At 39.1% G+C, this 22,662-nt stretch overlaps 1 long non-coding RNA gene across 1 annotated transcript in view; it reads left to right on the top strand.

Annotated features, from left to right (window-relative positions):
* Positions 1-3,851: 3,851 nt before the first annotated feature.
* The window catches only part of LOC137216080 (uncharacterized), a 284,238-nt gene continuing 265,427 nt past the window's right edge, over positions 3,852-22,662 (top strand). Inside the window, exon 1 of the long non-coding RNA XR_010939585.1 lies at positions 3,852-3,991. This is a non-coding gene — a long non-coding RNA (uncharacterized lncRNA). The remainder of the gene's footprint in view (positions 3,992-22,662) is intronic.

Raw genomic sequence — 22,662 nt, forward strand, 5'->3', positions numbered from 1 at the left:
GATAGTACTTGACATCACCTATATAACCTAATGCCCAGAAAACTTGAGGACTGTTCTCTCCCAAACAATTCAAATGTCAAGAAAGTAGCTACAAACTAATCACTTTTCCTCAGTCAGAATTGGGAAAAGTGGGTTTAAAAAAAAAAAAAAAAAAATTGTGTACTACTTAACATACAGACACGTAAATAAAACTGGGGAAATCTGAAAAAAAAAATATGAAACTTACTACAATCCTGACATCAGGACTGGACTAAATCTTCATTTATTTATTATTTTCTTATAAATACGTTAAAGTGGAAAACCTCTAGGTTCAGGTACAATAAAATATTTCAGCATTAAACTGAATAATAAAATGCCAAAGGTAAAAGAATGGTAACCCACCCAGCTTAGGGGAAACAATCTGTCTAAATGAGTAGACTTTGCAGAATATTCTGTCTTGTTCCCCAAACCTACACATTCTGAGACACTAGACTTGGTTTGTCTTTCTTTGGCATTACTACATTGAATTAGTATCTGTAAAGTTTTCTGTATTAAATCTCATTAACAGAAACATGAAAATCTCTAATCATTTCACAACTGCGAATCTCAATTATAAAATAGATTCAAAGTTGGTGTTTTCATCATTTCAAGGCTACTGGAAGTCCCAGGTTATACTGCTAATGATACCTGTGTATTTGAACCCAATGTTCCATTGTAATGTCTCTCTTTTTTCTCACAATATATTTAAAAAAGGAATTTTTATTCCTTCTAATATAATTTCTCAAAAAGAATAGAGGAGGTCAGACAGTAAATCCTACTCTTTCACACTTAATCACTAGTAATAAGACAACACAAAACTGGGTCATTTTATCTACAGCTTCATTATAGTTTGCCTTTGGACACAAGTCCCACGAGTGTAGAAAATGTGGCAAATTAATATATGCTAGTGTGACTGATTTCACTGAAGGAATTAGCTAAATGTTCAACAGAATTTACTGGTCCATCTGGTAAAAACCATTCTGAGTAAGTACATTCTAAGTCTTTGTTTTCTGAGCCACATAGCTTCATGTGAGCATATACACTCAAATACCATTTAAGAAACAATAATACCAATCCCAGCTATGCTACCCTTAGATAGTGAATAAATTAAAATTTAAATTGAAACAGATTGAGGCTCTGAGATGTCACTACAAGCGCTCACTTTTTTTTTTTTTATCAGCCCCCAGTTCATCAAATTGATAAACGTCAGTGACCCCTGCCAGACTGCCAGGACCTAGGGGAGGCTTACCAAAGCCTTAGGAGAAGAAACAAGGTCATAGACTTCCTTGCCCTACAGCTGTCATCATGGAAGCATGTAGCTAGGAACAGAGAATCACTTTCTGAGGAGATGAGAGTCTTGGGTTAAGGCACGGGTCTGGTAGCATCATAAACAGAATCTTTGCGAAATGATGCAATTTCCTGTAGTACAGGCAGGGCAGAAGATGAATCCAGGTCTCCCACCAGTTGCCATTCTCCAAACACAGACCAGGGTTTCTCCCTTGGGATGCCATGGCAACACTGCAATCAATTTCAGAGCAAATCACAAAGGGTATAATATATCGGATACATTGTTCCAGCTGTAATTCCAGCTGGCCTTCTACTTTAGCTGACTCAAAAGGTCTCATTAAGTTGAGAAAATGTTGTATAAAATAACAAGGAAATTTTCATTCAGGAAAAGACTTAACTTTTACTCCAAATCCTAAAGTTAGGTCCTTTTGCAGCTGCAAATTAAGCAGTGAGAAAATTCGTATATTTGACTAAAAGCCCCCAAATTTACTGCCTGCTCTGAAGCCTATTCCTTCTGTCACGTTCTTAATTGAGAAACATGGCCCATAGGAACTGACAGGGAATGCATAGCAATGACCCTGGTCACTGTCACTGGGAGCAGCCTTCAGACTCCCAGACTTCTTCAGGAAAAAAAAAAAAAAGGCTGGCAACCCATGGCAAGGCACATCCTGATGTTTTCCTCCTTTGAAAACAACTGCACTAAATATCTGATCATTTCACCATGTTCTGCCCTCAGTCTATCATAAACATAATTTAAACATTGGAAACAAAGAGATTCCTGCGGCAAACAAATTTCACACAATCATAAAACGTAAAACTGTATGTATGAATATTACCATTTAGACATCCTTGAGTATAAGATGCTCAGGAGGTCATTGGACGTTGTAATATACCCTGGCTTAAATGCAAAAAAAAGACGCATTGAAGGACACAAGATCGGTATTCCAAGGCAGGATGTTTGTATTACATAAATTTATCAGGCACACACGATTGGTGTAACCAGCACAATTACCTAGTTGTATCTGGGGAGTACTACTGAATGCATTGTGCAATAACCATTATACAGTACCATACATGAGGCAAAATATCTGGGAAAACATGTGAGAGAAAGAGTGGAGAAAGGACTGCAAAATATCTATGGACATTAGCATAAATGATGGGTTACAACCTTCCAACTTTATTCTTCTGACAAAGTGTCTGTATAGTAATGTTTTCATCGTACACTATCATTTAGAAACATACGGCGCAAGCCACATACCTGTAAAGTCTCTAGTTTCTTTTGTCAGCTTTGCGGCTGTTATTCAGTGCATGTCAAGTATGCTACTTGGGGGGTAAATTTATAGGCTATACAGTAACTGGATTTCCTAGACACCTTCCCTTAGAAAAACAAAATGAAATATCATAGCAACAAGGACCCTGGAACAGAGCTAGTCTTGCTCTCCGAAGCATCTGTCCATGCTGCTAGTCCGGCTGTCAGAAACACCCTTGTAATCACCATGTTGTTTATTTTGTGCTCACTGTGCTTGGGTTTATATGTCCCCCTTGCCTGTAACTTTTCCGAAAAGAGAAATTTTGCATTGCTACTGTTTTCAGTGCTGATTTTTCTGAAAGTTTAGGTTTGGTCCTTTATTCATTATTTCTACAACTTATTGCAGTGTTCCTATTGTTCAGTATTTTTTCTTCCTTTTGTTTTCACTATTTCCTTTTTCCTTGACATTGGCAGACGCGTTTGTGTTTGTTCTCCTAAGCATGCATCCCGACCCCCCCTTAGTTATGGAGGGGGAGGGGTTAATAGCTATTAGTAGATATATTTCCCTTCTAGAATCTGAACTGGCTTTTAAAATTTGTTTCCCTCCCTTAATTTATAAATATTTTAATCAATAATGTATCTATTATTTCCCAAGTGAGCCCTAAGGAGTGTGTTTGATGGCCTCACACAAGCCATTCCAGTAGAACAGCCTCTCAAGCAGCTGACACCAATGAGCCTAGCTAAGTTTTTACCTCTCTTGAGTCCCTGTGTTTTTAGGTTAGCCAGCAACAGCACACTCACTCCATCACTGAACCCATGAAACTGATGTATTGTGCAAGTTCCCTCACTCCCTTTTGCTGAACTTGCATTGTGTGGCCCATTGCATATTCAGTCAGAAGCTAGCCTGGAACAAAAAGTCAGCCATCAGAGAAAAATACTGTCTGTCCTCAACGTTGTAATTGCACTTCATCAGCATCAGCTCTGCATCAATAATTAGACAAGGGTCCAGTAATTATGTTGGCAATGAAACAACGTAGTCAAAGCTTCAGTTATTTACAGGAGGTGGTGGTCCAAGGACGGAAGCCGGTGTTGGAGATTGACGCTCCCCACCTACTTATAACATCACAGATGATTGAAAACAGGCGCCCTTTGTATGGTTTGCAATATTCTTTTCCAGTTGTGGCCTCACAGACTAACTAAAGAACTATACTTGCTTTCATAGATGACATACTTGCTTTTAAAAATCTAATTAAAACTTTCTTTTTGGTCCTTAGGTAGAAAGATGGCTCTGCTGAGATAAGCTCTTAATTAATGCACTGAGAGCTTACGAGTCCCACCTCTCAACAGGAATGATTGACGTCCAAGGATACATAAATTACACTAATTGAGCCCTGCCTCTACACAGGCTTCCTACAGCCAACTCATCAGAGAAGCTAGGTGAGTAGACCAGCGGAAAAAGTTATTGAAATATGTTCTTTGCTTTCCCAAAGAGTGAAAGAGAAACTTTCCAGACTGTTGCACATTTATTATCACAGAAGTCAGGTCTTTTCTTCAGTTTTAAGGTGTAGGTTTTGTATTATAGTTGTTTTTTTTTTTTAATTAAAAAAGTAGCATTTTAACATAGCCATTGAAATTTAAATAACCACCTCTCTTCGCAATTTTCAAGCCGCAAAACTTACAAGCCAATTATAGTATGCAAAAATCACTTGGCATCATTTGTTGGTATTAAATTGTGTTGCATAGCAACCAGCACATATGCAACGGAGGGATTGTTTGAAATCAAATCCAATCCTAGTCCTTGAGTTTAGTTTTCGGAAATGTACCTAACTGTAAACACACCTAAAGACCATACTGAAATATTTCTTTTATGTTTATTTCATTCTGAAAGAAATTTAGAGGTATTCTGAGGGTCTCACTTTCACAATCTCTAAAAACCATTTGATATAATCTAGGTGGTTTAATGGTCTAAAATAAAATTCAAGCACAGGGCTATTTGCTAAAATTGAAGATGATTACACCATATTAGATGTCTTCATTTATATCTGAAAGTTTTATTCACAGATTTTTAACTCTTTTAAAAATTGTGAAAAAACAGTGTTTCAACTTTTGTCAAGGATATATGAATAATATGGGATATTAAATTATTTACTTAAAATATATCATTAAAATATATGTATTATTCAGACAAAATACAAATAGAGCTTGAGTTTTACTTTGTAAAATTTTAAAAGGTGAGAGTAAAGGGATGAAGACCACAAAGAAAACTAGATTGAGAAATGTTTAAGCCTAATGGTTATACGTCAAAATGAATAGAAGTGGAAAAGCAAACAGTGAGAACAAAAGGAAAAAAATTCCAAACAATAGAACCACTGCAGTAAGTTTTAGAAGTAATAAGTAAAATACAGAGCCCAAACATTCCAAAAAATCAGTACTGGCCGAAATAGAGAAGAAAGTGATAGAGGGAAACAGGGTTAGATTCAGAAGTATTTAGGGAACTACCGTGTCCTAGCAGCAAAAATCAAAAAGAATTCTTTTAGGACTTTGGATTCCTGAAAATTCAGGAGAACGTGTTGCTCTCACACTTCTTCTCTTTCCACTGCAGTGCACTTTGCTGTGCCTGCTGTTTCAAATTGTGAAAAATATGACGCTCTACTTAAAAAGAAAATCGTAAGATGGCTACATTTCTATCAAAATGGCTTTATTATTATCTGTGAGAAAACCTGAAGTGGAGAAAAATTGAGGGAGATCAGAAAATCTTGAGCTGATCATCTCGTAAAAAATATAAAATGCTTTTAGCATCAAGACTGTCTCGCTAGGACTGAAATGGAATAAAAATGGAATAGCTCCTTTACTTAGATCCTTTTATTATTGGGTGGCTAGCAGGACCCAAACACAGTGTATCAAGGCCATGGAAATATAAGTAATAGAGCATTATCTATTAAAAAAATTATTTAGGTGGAAGGAGCAGGAAACATGGCCCTCAAAAATCCTAAGTGTTCATTTTGATTTTCTGCTATTATGTGTTCAGACCACATTCCTTCATCACCTATTATGTACTGAGCAAGGTTTGCTAGTTGAAGTGGCTTTGTATGAAATTATGCATGGAATGACCTACATCTCTTCATATCTCTTGAGAGTTTATATCTTTAATAATGATGAAAAGGCAGTATCACTGTGTGCTTCGTTAGTCTCATACCCCTAGAAATATTTATTAGTAGAAAGTAACCATATGTTCATAAATTGGCAGAAAATTCTACTTGAATTCACATATTTTTCATGCAGTTAACAAAAACTCAACATTCTTTCATCGTACTGTGTGGAACATACCTTTGGATTCAGATTGCTCAAAGGTACCTGAATTAGTATCAGCTTTTGTCTTCATATATGTTGGATAATCAAAGTGCTGGTGCCTGACAGAAAGTCGTAAGTTATTATGAGACGGAGCCCAGTCAGCACTGAGATGTCCGGGGCCACGCTGCCTGGAATGGAGCCATTAACATAATAGCCTATCACTCAAGCTAATCAAATCAGTTCTTACTCTGTTCTGTTTCTGAACATGGACCATCAGATCCACGATTCCAATTCCTACATCTCATCACAAGCATACTGTTACTAGCCAGTACATGAATGAACACAGCAAAAGACATGCTGGTCACCCTCTACCATTGCAGTGTCCAAAAATCCTCGGTAAATGTTTCTCTGGTCTTTGAAACAGATCACTTATATACGTACTGCTTCAGTCACTTGCTTCAATCACCTGAAAGGTTTCTTATACTATGTCTTCATTTGGAATTTATATAACTCTTTAGATGCGGGACTATTCAGTTAGCTGGGCAATTCATTATTCTACTGTTTGATCTCTGGGTTAATTTCTTGTAACTTTAATAACAATTTTAAAGATCTTGAAGATTTATTAATAAAATTTGTTACCTTGTTTTTTAAAAAAACAGGAGCATGTTGAAAAAAACCAACAAATATCCTATAACATCCTGTAATATCCATGCTAATACCATTTTTGTTAAAATTTTAAATAACAGAAACTAATGATGTACATGATTAGGGAAAAAAGTACATTTAAAAAAATTATTTCCCCTCAAATAATTACTAGTTATAATTTTTCTTCCACAGAAATTCATATCCCTTTAAATATCTACCTATCATTTATGCATTCACTCAACAAATAGTTATTCAGAGTTTCTTACATATCAAGCACTATTTTTGGTGCTAGGGTGTAACAGGAAGCAAAACAAATTTTTAAAACTTCTGGCCTTCATGGGTCTTACATTCTTGTGGGGAGAAACAGACCATAAACAGAATAAATAAGACTGTGTGTATGTGTGTGAGTGTGTGTGTGTGTGTGTGTGTGTGTGTGTGTGTGTGTGAGACAGAGAGAGAGAGAGAGAAGTAATAGTATGGAAAAAGTAAAACAAGGAAGGATGACTTGAAGGTCTTATTGAGAAAGTGATAGTTAAGCAAAGACTTGAAGGAGGAGAGAAGGAACCCAGTGGGTCGTTGGGAAAGAGCTCCAGGCAGGAGAAACAGCACATGCAAAGGCTTTGAGGAAAGCCCTCCCGGGTGGAGGAAAGCAGTGCAAAGGAACTAAGAGAGCTGGGACGGGCAGGAGAGCGGAAGAGCATCGGAGAGTCACAGAGCTGGAGATACTAGCAGGTTTTAGCTTCTAATCCATGTAACGTGGGAAGCTTTTAAAAGATTTTGTATTTTCGGGATGTGGAATATTGGATGGTTTTGAACAGAGAGAAAAGGTGATCCTGATGTATGTTTTAAAAGGACATCCCCAGTTGCTATGTTGATACTAGACTAAGTAGGAGAAAGGACAGAAACAGGGACAGTAGTTAGAAGACTGTTGTAATCATCCAGGCAAGAGATGACGGTGGCTGGAGCCAGGAAGGTAGAGGAAGCAGTGGCAATATGTGGTTTTCCATTCCAAGTATATTCTGAAGCTGGTACTGTCAGAATTTGTGATGGACTGGGTCTGAGATGTGAGGTCAACTACAGCAACAGTCTGTGGTTTAGGTCTTGGTTAGAGATAGGAATTCTCAGCATATAGATGGTATTTAAAGCCACGTAACGGGGTGAAATCACTAGAGGAGCCATTGTGGGTAGAGAAGAAAAGAGGACCCAGGGCTTAGACACAAGCGCCCCGGTGTCGAGAAGTCAGGATTCTGAGGCTTTTACCCAATGAAGAGGGGGAGACCGGAAAAGAGTGGTTTCCTGGAAACCATGTGGAAGCCATTTGCAAATGTTGTGCTTATATCGAGGAACCTGAAGATTGGATTGGATTCGCAATGTTAGGTCAGTTGTGGTGTGGTGGGAGAGAAAATCTAATTGACATTGGCTCAAGAGAACGAGAAGAGAAAAATTAGAAGTAATCTGTACAGATCACTCTTTGAAGGAATCTTGCTATAAATAGAGAAAAAAATTAGATGGTATCTATAGTTAGAAGTGGGGAGAAAGTTTTGTTTCCTTTGAGATAATAACAATAACAGTATGTTTTATATTTGGTAAGGGCAATTCAATCAATGAGGGGGGGGGAATTGCTGATGCAAGATCCACTGGAGTTCTTTGTATGTAGGTGAGAGAGCAACAGGCTTCAGGCAAGTGTGGAGGGAGATCCAGAGAAGAGAAGTTGGCATCAACAAGTACAAACGAAGAAAGGTGGGCAAATGAGGAGAGACCTTATGGAAGATCTCTTCTAGCTTGTCCGCTTGTCTTAATGCAATAGAAGCAAGGGCATAAGCTGACACTGAGGATGGTGGAGGTTTGAAGGTGGAGGAGAGCGTATAAAATCGTGATGGAAGGGAACGTGAGTAGACTGAGAAAATAACCTGAGAAACCAGAAGCACGAAGGTGCCATGGAGGTTAGTGGTCAGGAATTTAGGATAAGACCAGTGCGTAAGGTTGCGTGGCTTTCATTCACCATATTCACTCACCATACTCAGTTGTGCAGGGGCAGGTACAGAGCAGGCAGAGTCGGTGGCACAGTGGTTGGAGCTCTGCCAAGGGAATATCAAGGAGCTCAAGCTGGGTGAATGAGTTGACGGCATACGCAAAGGGATGATTACAGCATAAGGTTGTGGAATTTAAACTGGGTACGAAATGAGGGGTGAGAGGCAGAGGAATGGCGTTAGGATCAAAAGATTGTAAACACCGTCGCAGAAGGAGTTCCAGGCCTTTAGGGAATGAGCTGGAATGAGGAGGGGGTCGGTGCTAAAGAATGGAGTGCTTAAAAGTGAGATCTCAGTCATTTGTGATGAAAAAAAGTCAATATTGTGACCATGTAAAAGAGGTTAAAAAGAGTCCAAGAACTTCGGAGCTCAGGTCTAAGAGGCTAGGTTTGCTGTGCAAGGATCAATGTGGATATCCAGATCACCTGGAATTTGACAGGAGTAATGTTAGAAAGAGTGAGAATGGACTCGGGTAAAAAATTTCCAAGGAACGCAGAAGAGGGCCTGGGGGAGGTTGGTAAGGAGTAGCTTTAAAGTGTGATACAACCTAGTGACGCGCTAGTCCAAGATGGGGTATTTGAGCGGGGGAGTGAACAGCGGTCTGTAAGCAATAATAAGGAAGGCTAGGAATGTTGTACTATCTGGCTATTAATTCCCTATGTACAGCTGTTTGTCTGCTTACCTTGTTCTACTTATTTATACCTATGCCTCTACTTATTTAGATGCCGCTAAGTAAGAGCAGGGGTGGGTCTGGGTGGCTTCCCATCCTCAAGGCCAAGGGAGGGAACGGTCCAGAGAAGTACTCACAGGCTCGTGGGTCTCTGATGTGCTCCTCACTGCCTGGACAGTCCCGGGCACTAAGCTCACTGCCCAGCCCCTGTGCTACCAGGGTAGAGAAAAGCACATAGAGAAGGGATGACATGGTGGGGGACTGCCAGGTGGAGCTGAGGTCAAGCCATCCCTACTCAAAGCCCAAGAGGTTTAGAAGATGGAGACCGCATAAGCCTTTCCCTGCACCCTGACGTATCTGCCCCCCTCTTCACCATCCTATCTATCTCCTTTGACCTAGGAGATCGATAGGATGATGATTGGCTAGTATTTTTTTACTTATACAAAAGAAACATATATACCCACTGTCTTGCACATTGCTTTTTCCCCCTTAATTTTGATATATATTGGCTCACAGATATCTGCCTCATTCTTTTTAACAGCTGCTCCCTCGCGAACGTGCCAAAATTCAGTTAGTCAGAACGTTTCTCCATTGATGGACTCTTTAGTTATTTCCAATTTTTCACTATTAGCAACAATGCTGTAACATATCTCTGTATATATTTATATTTGAGAAATCTTCGCTGCTATATTCACAAAGTAAATTAGCATTAGTGGGTCACAGGGCATGAGAATTTATTTAAAATTTGCATATATTATATAGGGTTGGCCAAAAAGTTCGTTCAAGTTTTTCTATAACATCTTACGGGAGATGTATATGTATCTGTCTCTTAATCACCTTCTAGTAAGATTAGACACATTTTAGTTCTGTCAGCAGTGGATGAGAGGAGCTACTTTCCTTACCGTCCTCATCTTCACCAATATCAGTTATCATAGTTCTTTGTATTTGCCTTTGGACTAAAAGCGATTCTATTTTCATGTGTTTCTTGGGTATTAGAAATTTTCTCTTCCTGTATATGGTCTTTCCTAGTTTTCTTGTCCTTTATAAAATTAAACTTAATTTTGAGACCACCGTAGGTTCACATGCAGTTATAAAAATAATACTGAGAGATCCCCTATACCTTTTGCACAGTTTCTCCCAAAGGTAACATCTTTCAAGATTTGCAGTGCAATATCACAACATTGATATAATATTGCATACATGAAACTTAGATAATGTTATAAACTAATGCTACTTCAATTTTAAACAAGAATATAGCTTTCCTAATTTTTGACTCTTTTTCTGTTGTGGTAATCATCTTTCTTGTGTTTGATTGGAATATTTTTTAAATTAGGAACATTATTTTTTCAAGCATATTAAACATGTTTTCTCTGAGATTTTCATTTGCATTTTGATTTTAGTTATACTATTCTTGGCTATTTTTTTCAATCTCTTCTTTATGTCTTCTGGATTTTGCATCCTGTGTAAAAACATCTTGTCAGCTTATAGATGAATTTACCTTCTAGAATTTATATGGTTCCATTTTTCATATTTAAATTTTGACCCATTTGAGATTTATTTGCTGTAAAGAATTAGATAGGGGTCCAGCTTTATTTATTTTTTCTTCAAATAGTTAACCAAATGTTTCTATCCCTTTTATTTCAAATACTAATGTCATCTAAATTTCTACATGCATTTGTGTTTATTTCCAGATTTGCATTGATCTTTCTTATCATATCTTCTCCAGTACCAAACTCTTTTAATTATTGTACCATTTGGGATATATTTTATGATAAAGGACATCACCAGATGATGCTCATTGCTCCTCCCCAGGGATTCTTCTAGCAATTTTTGAATACTTATCCTTTAACCTAAACATTTTAGTATCACTTTATCAAGGTAAAAAAAATCCTGTTGACTTTTAAATTTGTATTGAATTACTGTCAGATTCATAGATTTGAGGAAAATCCATCCCTTTGCACTCGACGATATTCTTACTCACATGATGACTAGCCTTTATCGCTTTCTTACTCTCTTCTGAGTCCTTCAGTAGAGTTTTAAGGTTTTCTTGTACAGACCCTACACATTTATGTATTTTACAAGTACCAGCACATAGGCATCACCCCTAGTGTTTGCTTGATCAATTATAGAAGAAAAGGGAATTCCCTGGCAACCCAGTGGTTAGGGCTCTGCGCTTCCACTGCAGGGGGTACGGGTTCAATCGCTGGTCAGAGAACTAAGATCCCGCATGCCATGCAGCACGGCCAAAAAAAAAGAAGAACAGAGAAAAGAAACTGTTACACTCAGAGGCCATCAAACCCATTCGTTAATTTGCTTGATAGATATTGGGCTGTTATTTCAATATTTAAATTACTAATTTGTAACATCTAATACTTTGCCCATGTTTTTGTTAGTGGCAGTTTGCACAAGAGCCAGAAGGTAAGTAAAGAACCAGGTTTTTCATGTTTTCAGAGGTAGGTGTACCTGAAGTAAGCACCCTCATTTCATAAAAAGAGTACGCTGTAAAAATAAAATATGCTGGGCTGGATAATCATCTGTAATGTTAACAGTCCAATTGCTTGTCATGTAGAGGAAGGTTGTGCTTTAATTAAGCAATAAGACATGACAGGGTGTGAATTATGGAGTAATCATTCTTGTCTACTGTATTGTTAGACAAGAGGCCAGGGGCCAGATGTCATTGCGTACACCACCCATAAATTATTACACTGTAATTTAAATCTAGAACATTATAGAATAATTCTAAAATATTTTTCAAATAACTTTGCAGAATGAGAAATGTAGGTTGAATATATTTATTAAATTCTGTGTTAGAGGATCTCTACTATAATGCTGTAAGATCAAGAGGCTAAAGAAAAGCATTTATTTGGGGGGGAAATATAGCAGGAAAATAGAGTAAAGTTGGCATCATAGTGGATTGCTCTCTAAACAGTATTAATATAGAGGAGATTCCTAGGAAGATGATACACTGACTTTCCCCCCTATAATTAGGGGAAAATGGTTGGAGCTAAGTTTTGAGAAATTTTAAGAAGGGTCCTTTTTTTTTTTTTTTAACATCTTTACAGGAGTATGATTGCTTTACAATGGTGTGTTACTTTCTGCTTTATAACAAAGTGAATCAGTTATACATATACATATGTTCCCATATCTCTTCCCTAAGAGGGGTCCTTTTAGGCTTTATTTTTTCCTTACAAAGCAATGCTAACTAACAAATAACTCTACCACAAACCTTCCAGAAAAACATGCATCTCCCTGAAAGAACTTGGCAAAGGGTGGAACAATTTTACAGAATTTTGGGTCCTTTTAAAATCAGTGTGATTTGTAATCCTAACGCTTTCCCCCATAACATACCATTTTGAAAGTCCTCTTTTGTAAAGACATTAAAACCGATCTCTTATCACAAGAAAACACATTGTTTGAAATACTGCTTTTTTTAGAAGAGGAAAACTCATTTTTTCCCATTCAAAAGAGAAATGTTTGAGGGAGAGTATGTGATTGTAATAAGCAGAAAGTCTACTTGCTTTTCATCTGCAGGGCACTCTGTCTAGCAGTGTTTCAAAAGACAATTTCTTTTTAAAGTTATTATAGTTTTGTGCTTTCATTGCCAATATTGTATACTTTTTAAGATGCCTGTGGTGTTGACAAGTTCGACTTCTTTTGTGAATATCGCAAGATAAAAGTCATATATTTCAACCTCAGACCATTAATTTTGTCTCAGGTTCTCCTTAAAATTAATGTGTTTTATCACCAAATTTGACCTCTTTCTAGAAGTGTGATAACCAGAGAGAACTTAATATATAGATCAAGTATAAAATATTTTTAAAGGGCCTCTAGAAACACCCACCTGCCCAAAATACGCCTCTTAATGTCTTATCATAAGACCATTAATTATTTACACCTCTAGGTTAGTGTTTTGGTCTTGAATAGTCCCTTATTAAAATCAAGTCTCTCCCAAGTCAATGACACAGAACCCAGTTATCAGGTATTCATCCATTAGTCTGTCTGTTTGCCAAAGTAGTAGATTTAGGTTATGGGTTTGCTTTGATCCGTAACAGAAAACAGAGAGGAAATGAGACACAAAAAACAAGTGTCTTAATGGATGTGAGAAGAGAAAGTTTCCAGCCCTGAAACTTGAGCTAGGTGTTACTGTGACAGGTCCTTAGCTCCTGGAAGGTGGCTTGAAGACACACAGATTTCATGGTCACGGGGTAGAAGAACCCAAAGAAAAGGGAGGATGATGAGTTCTTTATGCAGGAAGCGACCATGTCTTATATGGTGCCTAATATGTGTCTTAAATGATGAAAAAGGTAGGGAAAGCCAAAGAAAATTCATCTTGAGTACTTAATGGTTTTACCCATTCTATCACTTGTATTAGGTCCATGGGTCTATCACAACAATTAAATAAAACCATTTTTAGCACTTTTTTCTTGTTTCTGTTCAGTCGAATTAGGCAGGATTGACTTTTCTACCCAGTGGCTCCAATGGATCCTTTGCTGGAGTTATAGCTCAGTAGGATTTTACTCCAAAGTTCTTAGTATGGGAGACTCCAGCTGTCTCTGACTTCTTCTCCAAGGTTTATTGTGTCAGTTTTGGACAACCCACACGATGGGTAATTTTTAGAAAGTGTAACAGAAACTCGTAGAATTATTCTTAGAGGACCATGATATGACATTATACTATTAGCTTGGAACAAGGGTCCAGATGTGATGAGGCTAAATGAAAAACACCTGTGCATTTTTAGAAAAGGATTATCAGTTTCTTTGTTTTAGTTTTTATAGTAGGACATCCTTGATTTAATCTCTGTCTACTTCTACAGAGACATAATTACTTTAAGGTATTTTAGAATGTAATAAGTTGTGAAAATAATCATTTCACTGGTTGTTGTTTGGGTCTACAAGCTTGTTCAAAGAGGCACCACGCCTAAGTGTTAACTGATCGTATCACTCAGTAGGGAGATTAAAAATTGCTTTTTAGGGCTTCCCCGGTGGTGCAGTGGTTGAGAGTCCGCCTGCCGATGCAGGGGACGCGGGTTTGTGCCCCGGTCCGGGAAGATCCCACGTGCCGCGGAGCGGCATGGGCCCGTGAGCCATGGCCACTGAGCCTGCGCGTCCAGAGCCTGTGCTCCGCAACGGGAGAGGCCACATCAGGGAGGGGCTCGCGTACTGCAAAAAAAAAAAAAAAAAAAAAAAAAAAAAAAATTGCTTTTTATAGGTTTCTGTTTATTAGGAAAAATTATTAGCACTAGTTTTGTGAGAAGATCGATGCTAGGGATTCAACATCATTCTACCCATATTTATAATAACACTGCAGGATTAGTGCTCATTTCCAGATCAAGAAATGCAGGTTTATAGAGATCCTCAGTAAGTAAGAGGTGGGTCCGGTCTTCTAACTCAAGACCATGATTTGAAAGCAAAATTATTTTCAGTGAATCATATTGTCTCCTGCAGGACTTGAGTCAGAATATTACTTTTAAATACGGAATTTAATCATCACAAAGTTCTTCTAAAAAAACCCTGCCATTTCCCAGTCTGTGACCCAGGACTCTTAAATTTCTTCCACTGCCCTCGTTAGGAACTTCCTTTCTGCTCCAGAACCCATTACACGTTCTCAGAAGTGCAACCACAGGAGTAAGCTCTGGAGTAACAGTCATGAGCACCAGGCTTATCACACCCAAGACCAGCAGTCAGTTCTGCAGAAAGACCCCAGGATCATAGCCACGGAGCAGGAACCTGCTTTTCCCTTCACCCACGTTTAGTTTCCTTCCATTACATTCAACTGTCTGTGTGTTGGAGTGGGGTTGAGGGTTTTGATGGAGTACTTCTGTCATGATCTTTTGGGGGAAAAAATGCTGACCTGTCAATAAAGCACAGGTAGGAAAGAAGACCCAGAGCTCGTATCATAACATGTTTGCACGTGCATGAGCCTGTCTCTTTAGGTGTATCTATGTGTTTTTTGTAATCCGTCAACTTGACTCCTATCTCATTCCTAACACCCTTTTCCTGCTTTTTGTTTCAATTTTCTTCACCGAAGTTGCTATTTTTAAGGTCTTTGACTTAAAAGCAGCAGCCTGGACTCCTATTCCTCATTTAGGCAGTTGGTTTTGATATTTAGACAGTTGGTTTTGATATTCCCAACCTCGGGCTGTACCCAAGTATGATTCACTCCACTGTAGCAGCTCAGCAGACATGAGTCCTCGTTTCTGACAAGGTCGTTCATTATAGAAGCTGTTGAATTCCTTGTTACTACATTTGGATTAAAAGTGGAATGTAGGTACCAATCAAGACCAAAATAGAGAAAATAATACTTATTATCTCAAGCCACAGTGGTATCATTTTATTATTTGGCGTGAAAATGATGAACACCACACCCCAATTTTATTTTCTCAAACCCTGCTGCATAGACAGCCCAGAACAGAGAGTAAAATTAAGAAAAAAAAAAGTCAACAGTTGCTAGAAATTTCTTTTTGCTTCCAAAATATATTTTAAAAAATTGTATCTTTTAAAAACTCATAGCAAGTAATATATAACCAAGAAAAAAAGAGTACTGAAAAAAATTAAGAAACCAAAAAATAGCTCAGTGGCAAGGTAACAACTGACAAGACTTATTCCATCTGCTGGAAAGAGTTTAAAGCCTTTACCTGCTGCCACTCACACAACAGAGGTTGAGAGTTCAGAGCTGAAAACTAACAGCTGACGCGGAAGTGTGTGGTCATGCTTCATCCGTAAGTACATTTCCATGCTTATCAAATGTTATACTATTTGTCTGAAGGAAATAAGAGTCCCCAAGTTTTGAAGCGTAAGAAAGTAAGACACAAAAGACAAGAAGGGACTGAAACGCTTGTGTACAGCTAGCATTAGGACACCCGAAGGTGAATCACACGTGCAGTTGGTCCTCCACGAACTCTAGGTCAGGGGTTCTTCACACAGAAATACTTTGAAAGTGAGGAGAGGGGTTGGAACCGTCTCTAATCAGCGACACTATCAAAGCATAAAAGAGAAAAATATCTCCCCCAAGCAGGCGAGAGCAGAGGCGACCTCTGCCATGGAACCCTTCTCGCTTGGATCCCCCTCCCTGCTCTCCATAATTCAGAACAGGCAGGCAGCAGGCCGTACAGATGGGGACGCACCAGCCAGGGTCCACGTGGAACGTTATCGATCTGGCCAGTTGTCTGGTTAACAGTCAGCTAGTTTTGGATAATACCCACAGTTGTTTTACAAAAATGAGAAAAAAGATGGATTTATCCTGCGTTCAGTGTATAAAAATGTATGTGCAGGTTGGTGCTTGGGCTGAAGCCATTTTTCTTACCTGCAAGACGGCCTGCCGATGACTCAGCCTGACTTGCCGTGCAATCGGCAATGAGCCACTGTTGAAATGATACCGTGGGTCATATGCGTGGCATATTCCACAATTTCAGCCCCCAGAAAAAAATGTTTTAGGCACTAGTTATTATTTTCATGGAGTTTTGTTTTTGACCTTGAACAAGCAGATGGCAGAGAGGTTTAGAGATGCCCTTGCATGTCATACCATCACGAGGGACCAGGGAGGTGCTGTGTTATGTACGTGATCATCAAAATGTTGGACTGGGGCTCCTCGGCCAGCAGGCAACACCAGGGAATGCTCTTCAGTTAATGGAATTTGGGGGTTAGTGAGGCTTGATTCATTTATGCAGTGAAACGATGTGGGGAAAGGAAGCAACCTTATAAAATTGACAAGCATATTCCTTGTAAAACATTTTTTATAGACGTAGTTATGTTGGCAGATGTTGAAGCTATCTTTGAAGCTATAAATCAGTTTACTAATCACGAAGCTTCAAGTTAGCAACCAGACCAACAATCACAAGAGCATATTAGACACAAGCAAAGTTGAAGTTATCTGTTCTAGTTTTAACAAAATACAAGGGATGACAATATGTTATTATTCATTGAATGCCTCCCACTTGCCTTTACTGGGTTCTGTATTCTCAGTGATTTGCGTATGTGTGTGTATATAGAGGTGCACACACACACACACACACACACACGTATAAAATCATACAGTCTTGCTCTCCACTTGCTATCATATCAATACAGTAGAGAGAAGACCCATGCAAAGTAACCCAGTTTTGTAAGAAAAGTACAAATAACAAGCTTTAGAAAGTTCAGTAGAGAGAGAACGTACTTGAGTGGAGAAATGAGAAAACGTTTCATGGATAAGAAAGATTGTGAAATCTACGATCAAAAGATGAATAACATTTCAAGTGATAAAGAAGGGAATGGCATTGCAAAAGGAAGTGGCCTTAACAAAGGAATAGCCGTGGGAATTTATCAAAAGTTTAACAGTTACTAAGCCAGTCTCCCGTCTGGGTAGAACCTGAGGCTTGAGACTGGGAGACGGTTAGAGTAAAGCTGGAAAGGTAGGCAGAACCGGATTCTGCGGGACATGGGGGGCAGGCAAACATGATCACCGTCGTGATTTTCATTTCAAAGCCGGACAGCTGTAAGGGGTTGCTAATTGTCCTATAGCAACCCATGGCTGACATTTCTATCCCATGATTAGCCAAGAGCTTTAATTAATCTTACCTGCAGCCCCCAGAAAACTGAGATATTAATGTGGATGAGCCAAGGGGTTACCCTACCCTTGACTTTTTGTCACCTTTCCAAAGGCATTGTCAAGGTTGTGTGTTTTGTTAGATTTTAGAAAGTCAGCTCTCAGGTGCAAACCTGGGTGTCTTCTGGCTGCCAGTGAGCACGTCGCAGTTTCTCCTGCCTCAGATTTCAGGTGCAGCTCAGTGGCAGTTGTGTGGACAATTCTGTTGTTCATGTGCCAGTAAATTAGGGCAGTGATGTCCTTGGCCTTTCCCGCATCCCAGACACCAGGTTTTGTTCGTGGCTTTTGATTTTGGTACTAATTAAAAGGAAGAAAAAAAACAGTTCCTAGTAATCTTATACCTAGTTCTTCACAGTTCAGTTATCTATATTCAGCTCATTACTTCTATTGTGACCTTTGTAAAGTTTTTGAAAGTATTAGTTTCATGAAGATTCTTTCCTTCTTTATAGCCTTCCTTATTTTTACTCAATAAAATATAAATAAAGGAATGATTTTCCCAGTATAACATGATTCTAGGAAATGAACTCAGATTGTTCTCGTCATCAATCAATCATCTCATCGAATACTAAGAAGTTTTTCAGCCAATTAAGAATTTGCATGCGCACACTAAGCTGGATGGCTTGAATCTAAACATAGGACGTTGAAGTGGCCATGCAGAAATCAGACCAAATATTTATATTCATTATCAGTGTATGTGGCCAAAATCCAGCTACTTTTAACCCAAACGTGTATTCCAAAAGGGATACTCCTACTCGGCATGTGTGGCCGAGTGATGTCAACGCGTAAAACTCTGTGGCTTTATCCTTTGCGATGCTGCTCTCTTGCCCCAGGATCCTCTGGGGACCATTGTGAAGCTAGACCACAGTGTCTGATAGCACGTGGTCCATTCGGGTTTGATACTAGGAGTGTTGACAAGACTGGCTGGATTTCTCTCCTTTGCGGTGGAGGAATATTGCCCCTGAGGGCAGGCTCTTATTTGCATGAGCGAAAAGCATACAGATCATCTCTGGTGTTTATCGCCCCACCAGCTGCAGTTGAGACCTTCCTTGGGAAATACATGATGACACACCACGTATCTAGCGACTCCTCAGTGAGTGCCTCTGTGCGAGAGGAGTTGGCCCTCGACCAAGGCAAGGAGCTCCTAGGAAAAGTGAGTCGATGGGTATAAAGCTCTCCCAAATGAAGGGAGGCTGGAAAAACAAGTTGCTAATGTCTTTCCCCATATGCTTTCTCTAGCCAAAGAAATAACCCGTTCTTTTGGGACTTCCCTGGCAGTTCGGTGATTAGGACTTAGCCTTCACATGCAGGGGGTGCGTGTTCGATCCTTGGTCGGGGAGCTAAGATCCCACATGCCTCGGGGCCAAAAAACCAAAACATTACAGCAGAAGCAATATTGTAACAAATTCAATAAAGACTATAAAAATGGTCCACATCCAAAATAAATACATAAATAACTAGTTCTCTTCTGCCCAGTTCTCCCGGTGAAACAAAAGACATCTTCCCTCTCTTCTTTCCAGCAGAATAAGTAAGGAGCAAAGCAGCTACCGCTTGAAGAGGGTGATGGAAAGCCAGCTGCAGTTTCATTGGGTTTGGTTCCTAATTGATACATTTCAGTATTATTTCTTTAGCAAATACATAAAATTCTCTGATGTTTTTTAATCAAAGGAATATAGCTCATCACTCTCTTTAAAAAACAAAAACAAAACAGTGGAAGCCTATGAAACAAGTGCTGTAGGAAGAGTCGAGTTGCATGCTGTGTGTTTCAAGGTGGCCTTGCAGGCAACAGGAGTAACAGGAATGATTAAACCCTGTCGGATGGCGTTAGGTTCGGTGCTTTCTTGCCTCATGACAGGCGGTGACAGTCGAGTGGCGCTGAAGCAGAACAAACGACAGTGGCAGTTTGCTGTGAGCAGTGCAGCTGTCAAAACCGCTGTACAAAAGCAAATGCTGGGGACAAGCAACCAGCAAAGTTTGCAACCTGACGACTCAAATGCTGATGGCCACGATGTCTTCACAGTGGACTCTGGGTTACGGTCCCCTCCTGGGGCTTTCCACTGTCACGCTCAGGGCTGCCAACTCTTCCCGTGCTCTGGGTGTTGTCAATTTCCATATCATACCGAAGCCTACCTTCTTTGCAAGATCACTAACCAGTCCTCGCATAACCTACGTGGAACGCTTATACTCATAGACTAACACGTAAGCCACGTGTATGGAGTTCATCGCGTTTCGTGTTTGGAGCAATCGTCTGACATCCAGAAAGACAAAGGCTGTCCGTGTGTGAAATCCAGTTCTGATTACTTGGCTGTAAGAATAGGTTACAGCACAGATGTAAACCTGCCATCACAAATAGGGTGAAAGACTTCACACCCAAAGCTGAAACAGTGAACTTAGCATTGTCACTAGTTTCTTGAAAAGTTGAAAAAAAAATACTTTACACCCATGTGGCTTCACAGGTTTTTTTTAGAAGCCACAACGGACACTTTTCACCGGCAGTAAATGAGAAACCTTTCAACATTGTAATAACGTGGGGAGAGTTTCTCAGCCACTGTCATCCTCTGGGAATTCTCCCGCTGAGTTTTCATAGGTTGGAGGGATGAGAAAGTTGCCCACAGGGTCTCTATCACACAAACTCAATTTTTAGCATCGCGTCCTGTCATATTTTTCATGTTTGGGGGAGTCCAGCAGAAAAAGGTGTCATCCAAGTCTGCAGTTTGCAGGGTGCTAGGTGTCTTACCTCTGATGAGGTCAGATTGGCCGGGTGTGATATAAACTAGAAATTCTTGGATCCGAGCATCAATTTTTCTTTCTGCGAAACCTAATCTGACCCCATGTGTGTTTTACAAGCTGGCGCTCTCAGCACAAGAATGGTTAAGAGTAAGCCGAAGGCTTACCACTTACATCTAGTTAGTAAAAGTAATGATCATGAATTTTTTTAATTAATTTTTATTGGAGAACAGTTGATTTACAGTGTTGTGTTAGTTTCTGCTGTACAGCAAAGTTATACATATATCCACTCTTTTTTAGATTCTTTTCCCATATAGGCCATTACAGAATATAAGGTAGAGTTCCCTGTGCTATACAGTAGGTCCTTATTAGTTATCTGTTTGATACACAGTAGCGTGATATGTCAATCCCAATCTCCCAGTTCATCCCACCCCCCTTTCCACCTTGGTACCTCTTGAAGGAAAAAAACACCTCCATATACTTATGTACCTGGGATATATGTATACGTATAGCTGATTCACTTTGTTATACAGCAGAAACCAACACAACAATGTAAGGCAATTATAATCTAACAAAGATGTGGAAAAAATAAAATAAAATCTATTTTGTCTGAGAAAAAAGAAAAAAAAAAAAGATCTATGATTTAGAAGTTTCATCTTCCTTAACCTGCAGCTGAAGAGGCAAACAAAATCATTGCACGTTTACTGTTAGGAAGGAGAACTTATTTTTTAAGAGGGCAGGAAATTAGCTGGTGCTGGAAGCGTCTGTTTTCTTGCCTTCATGACTGCCAACTCCTCTGTTTGCTGTGATCTATGATTTGCAAGCTACTATTATTATTTATGTGTTCTACAATTACGACCAGTGACACCTCCCCTTCTCCAGCCCTAAGCCACACATAGGAAAGGAAGAAATGCTGTTTATTGGGACAGTGTGCCTTTTCTCAGTGAAACAAGGACAAACTGTACCACTGACAGCTCACTACCGTTTTTGCTACCGTTTCCAGCTCACTTCTCAAGTGTTCTCCAGAACTGACAATAGATGGACTCGAATAAAAATGCCCAGTGAGAATCTGTTCCATTCATTTACCTCTCAATGAGCTCCTTGGGGGACATATATTGGATTAAAGAAACAGAGGGCCCAGCAGTGTGAGGACATTCTAAGAATTTCTGTACATCTTTCAGGCGGGGGCAGGAGCCTTCCTAGCTTAACAAGGATCTCTAACCGCTAATGTACCTAACTTCTTAAATGTATTTAATTTTAAAATCACACAGTCTACAGATAATGTGAAGAGGGAATGCAGATCAGAGTCATTTATGAGTTTTTGGAAAGATTTCCATTTCCTCAGCCTGGGAACTTTTAGAGAGCAGTAATCTCCTAGAATCACTGGAAGGACCAAAATGTGTGAGGTTTTCCAGAGGGCCTATATCCTAATTAGCTTTTTAAGCTGTGTTAAAATGGTGTGTTTACTGGATAATTGCACCTTATGGAACAGAATAGATTAATAAATAAAAGAGCCGCTACAATGTTTGTATGCCCAACTTTGAGCTAAGTGCAGGCTTGTAAGTATTTGACAGCTGGCCTCGTCTGATGTCATTAGTCAGAAAAAATCATTAAAAGCTAGCACCTAGCTCCGGTCTCAGAGAGAGACTGCATTTAAGGACATAAGGTTCTGTTTCCTCTTGTTTTTAGTGGTTTGTGGAAAAAAAAAAATACCCCTTTCTGGAATTCCACTCTCAAAGAAGTAAAATTTTAAACAACCAACTATGTTTTCTACCAAATATCTATTTTAGGAAACACATTAAAAATCAATACTGACTCCATTGTTGAAGAAAAACTCAAACCTTGCAAAAATTGTTTACTTTTCATTCTTTCATATAAAATATTCTACCAGCAGCTTTTAAATATTCGAAATACAGTTTAACCATTTAAAATTCACTGCATATTGAGTTGCCTTGTAGAATTTTCATTTCTTGGGGGAGGAGGGTGGAGAATACAAAATAAATTAAAAGAAAGTTGATGAACCCAGCAAAAGTAAGAGTAAGAAAATGAGAAAACCAAGTAATGTGTAATAGTAAATAGTTTATTCAAGGAAGGAATGGAATCAGATCAGTTGTGTGATAATAAATGTGACTGTTAGTGTCCCAACAGAAAGCCAGAGACTTTTG

Source organism: Pseudorca crassidens, chromosome 21, assembly GCF_039906515.1.
Source record: "Pseudorca crassidens isolate mPseCra1 chromosome 21, mPseCra1.hap1, whole genome shotgun sequence".
In the NCBI taxonomy this organism is placed as follows: Eukaryota; Metazoa; Chordata; class Mammalia; order Artiodactyla; family Delphinidae; genus Pseudorca; species Pseudorca crassidens.